Consider the following 4,435-nt stretch of genomic DNA (forward strand, 5'->3'; position numbering starts at 1 on the left):
TGTTTTTTTTCTCTTGGGGCAGGGCAAGCAGAGGAGAGAGCTGGCACCCGGCGACCGAGAGTTTTGGGCAGAGCCCAGCACAGTTCAAGAAAAACCCAAGAAGGGGAAAAACGAGGGAGGTCTGCAGGCCCGTTTGGCCCTGAGCCACGTGTCCAGGAAGCGGGGAGGGTGTGTCTCACCTCTGTGGGGTCTTTCTGCAGCTAGAACAGAAGGAGCCCCAGCTGTGTTCTTGAGCAAGGGCTGGTGCAGAAGGAGAGAGTAAATGAGGAGGATCAGCAAAGAGAGACGGAAAGAGGGAAAGAGGAGACGGGGTGGCCATGGCTCTCACCAGACCTCTCATTAAAGGAGCATTTCTTTGAGCCAGAGAACCTTGTGCTAGGTGTCGTGAGCAGGTTGGTAACGAGGGAGTTGATTGTGACAGGTACCAAGAGAGGTCCCCCCGCTGCAGGGGGGGATGGGGGGGCATAGACCTCCCTCTAGGGGTGTAGAAGAGCCTGGGCTACACTTCCAGCCCTCAGGCCAGCTCAGCCGGGCCTGTGTCTTCCAGCTGGGATAGGATATGATGGACGAGAGATTTCAGCCGGAAAACGATCCTAGATTCTTCTCATCTCTGAAAGGCTTCTGAATGAGGAGCAATATGCCAAACCACAAGAGTAAAATGTCGCTTTGGTTCCAGAACCACAGACCTTTCCCTATGTCTTCTGGGCCCAGTTGGGTACTTGGTCAGGGGACAGATCTCAGGCTTTACTGCTCTCACGCAGAGCAGAGGGCTCACAGAGGGCCAGGGCTTGCAATCTGGAAATTGTGTCCGGAGCACATCATATGTTTGAGTACCGTGGCAGTTTGCATTTTTCTAAAAACGACCACAACAGTGTTTTCAGTCTCACCCGCCTTCCAGAAGCTTGTCTCTTTCCAATCAAGAGATGCTATTTCTCCTCCCCTTGAACAAGGGCAGGCCTTGGGACTGCCTCATCTGATAAGCAGAAGAGACGATCCCTGATTTCCAAGGCTGAGTCATTAGAGGTGATAGGGCTTCCATTTGACTTCCTCTCCTGGGACTTGGGAGCCCTGAGCTGATATTTCAGAAGTTCAGTTATCCTGAAACCACCAGCTGGAAAGATTATATCTCTCTATACCTGTCCATATACCTGTGTCATCTATATCCATATCGAGAGAGATGCTCAGGGAGCCCCAGATGTTCCAGTCCCCAGACGTTTGAGTCTTCCCTGCCCAGGTGCCAGCCACGGGAGTGAGCGACCTCCCATCACTCCGGCTCCCACCCCCCGGCCACTCCAGCTGCTGCCAAATGGAGCAGAGATGCGCTGTCCCTGCCGAGCCCTGCCTGGACTGCAGACTCATGAGCAAAAAATGTTATTTTAAGTCACCAAGTTTTGGAATGGCTTGTTGTACAGTATCAGATAATTGAAACACACTTGTTTCTTCATCTCATTTAATGCTGTCAGTAACCATAAGAGCTGTGGATCACCATCCGTAATTTATAGGCAAGAAAACCAAGGCTCAGAATAGATTAGTCACAAGATGCTATGGACTGACTTGTGTCCTCTCAAAATTCCTGTGTCGAAGCTCTAATCCCCAATGTGATGGTATTTGGAGTTGGGGTTTGAGGGAGATAATTAAGGTTCAATGAGGTCATAAGAATGGGGCTGTAGTCTGTTAAGACTGGTGTCCTTTTAAGAAGAGGAAGAGACACCAGAAGAACTCTTGTCCCCTGCCCCTGTGTGCGTGCAGAGAAGAGGCCGTGTGAGGACCCAGCGAGGAGGTGGTCATCTAAAAGCCAGGAAGAGAAGTTTCACCAGAAACCAGCCGTGGTGGCACCCTGATCTTGGACTTTTGGACTTCTGATCTCCAGAACTGTGGGAAAATAAGTTTCTGTTGTTTAAGCCACTCAGGCTGTGGTATTTTGTTATGGCGGCCTGACGAAAACACGAGAGAGCGGCATGGGCATGATTCATATTGTAATTCTCTGACTCCAGTATCTGCAGCACTTTGCTGAACTGCCTAACTGTCGAAACAAGACTGTTCGTGAGTAATAGTGCTTCTTGGTCTAGACTCCCAAGTCAGGGTCATGTTCTAAGAGTCAGGCAGAACCCGAGCAGGGTGACTTTTAATTCAGGATTTGCCAAATCTGCTGGTAGAGCTCAAATGTTGGACCAGGCCTGGGGTCAAGGGCCAGAACCTCCAGCAGGCAGGTTCCAGAAGCCAAAGGAGGCACTCAATTCTGACCTCAGCTGGGACAGGCTTGGAGTAGACCCTAACTGATTTTTGGGACTTATACTAGATCAGGAAATGGGGCTATAACCAAGATTTTTCCTTTCCCTTCTTCTCTCTTTTTCAAAGAATTTGTTCTTTTTCAAAGAATTTGTTGAATGTCCCCCCTAGGTGCTATTCTAGGCACTGGGAATAGAGGAGCAAACAAGCCAGACAAGGTCCCTGATGGCGTGGAACTTGCATCCTAATAAATGTAGTAAACAGAGACGTAAATGAGTAAACACAAAAACAAACAAATTAGCTTGTAATTGTGATAAATGCTGTGAAAGAAATGAACAGCTGACCTGATAAAGAGAATGTCTTGGCGGGTGGGGTGATCTGAGCGGTGAGATTTGAGCTGGAATGTAAAGAATGAGAAGCAGCCTCCATGTAAAGAGTGGCAGGTGAGTGTTCCAGACAGAGGGACCTGCAGGTGCAAAGGCCCTGAGGTGGGACATAGCGAGGCCCATTGGAGAAACAGAGAGAGAGGGAGTTGCTAAGATGATAGTGATGAATTGAGGCATGGTATGAAGGAAAGTTGATGGGGGAGGCTAGCCTTACAGGCCTTGGAGGCCATAGCAAGAAGTTTGATTTTAATAAACTACAAGTAGAATTTTGTCACCGTGGGGCTGAACAAGAGTAATAAATGCGCAGACGCCGTTGTTGATGGAAGCGTGCTCACCTTCCCTGTGAGGGTCTGGACAGCACCCAGTGATGAGCCCTTTGTTTGCTGGCTCAGCCAGGACCCCGTCTCCCACTGCTGGGGACACGGGGAAGAAATGACCACTTGCTTCCTTCCAAAATGGATTCTCAGGGCACAGGGACATCAGAGCACTCAGTGGTCGCTGCCGGGAGTAAGGACTGACAGCTGAGCAAGAGAGTAAAGGGAACCACGGTGCTGGTACTCATCTCCCAGTGCTGTAACACAAGCTTCGCGGCTTATAACAACACAAATCTAGTATCCTACAGTTCTGGAGGTCAGAAGCCAGACATGGGTCTGGTTGGGTAAGATCAAGGTTTGGCAGGGCTGAGCTCCCTTCTAGAGGCTCCACAGGAGGATTAATTTCCCTGACTTTTCCAACTTCTAGAGGCTGCCTACATTCCTTGGCCCATGCCTTCCTCCCCCATCTTCACCCAGCAATTTTAGGGTAAGCCCTTCTCACACTGCCAGCTCTCTGTTTCTTCTGCCATAACGTCTCCCTCTGACCACAGCCAGGAAATGTTCTCCACTTCTAAGGACCCATGTGATGGACTTGGGCCTGTGTCTTAGTTAGGGCTTCTGCAGTAAAACACCACAGACTGAGGACCTTCTAAAGAACAGAAATTTATTTCTCCCGGTTCTGGGGGCTGGAAGTGTAAGGTCAGGGGAGCAGCAAGGCTGCGTTCTGGTGAGGGCCCTCTTCCCGGTCAGACTTCTTGTATCCTCAGGTGGCAGAAGAGGTCTCTTTTGTAAGGGGACTAATCCCGCTCACAAGCTCTCTCCCCTATGACCTCATCACCCCAAAGACCCCACTCCTAATACCCTTACCTTGGGGATTAGGTTTCAACATAAGAATTTTGGAGGGACACAAACATTCGGACCGTAGCAGCTTACCTCAACAATCCAGTGTAATCTCTCCATCTCAAGATCCTTAACTTCCTCATATCTGCAAAGTCCCTTTTGTCATGTAAAGTAACAAACTCACAGGTTCCAAAGATTCAATGCAGACATCTTCCTGGATCCCTCTTCTGCCTACCACGATGTTAGTTCCGGGCTAAAAGAAGGATAAAAGTGGTTAAGCCTGGGGTTCCTCGAGTGGGCACATCCGATATTCTATTTAGTAAACCTAGGTGAGCTTTTTATCTGAAGTTTAATGCTTGTTCGGGGATACAGATGTGAACACTAAAAACAATCATCGTTTATTGGGAACCCCTCCTGTGCCAGCCGTCTTCCTATACCGGCTATACTTATAAGAGCTTGCATTGCTACACGCCATGCGTTGTGAGAAGTGCTTTGCGTATGTGATAAGAATGAAATGTACTTCATACTTGCACAACTAGCTTTATAGTGCCTCACTTCAGAAACCCAGCATCAGCTGGCAGGTGCCCCCTCGGAGGGGTCTAGTTCCCAGGCTCACAAGGACCCACCTCTGAGCTCAGAGACAACAGTACTGGTGAAGCAGTGGCT

The sequence above is a fragment of the Ursus maritimus genome, unplaced genomic scaffold (assembly GCF_017311325.1).
Source record: "Ursus maritimus isolate PB19 unplaced genomic scaffold, ASM1731132v1 scaffold_6, whole genome shotgun sequence".
NCBI classification, from domain to species: Eukaryota; Metazoa; Chordata; class Mammalia; order Carnivora; family Ursidae; genus Ursus; species Ursus maritimus.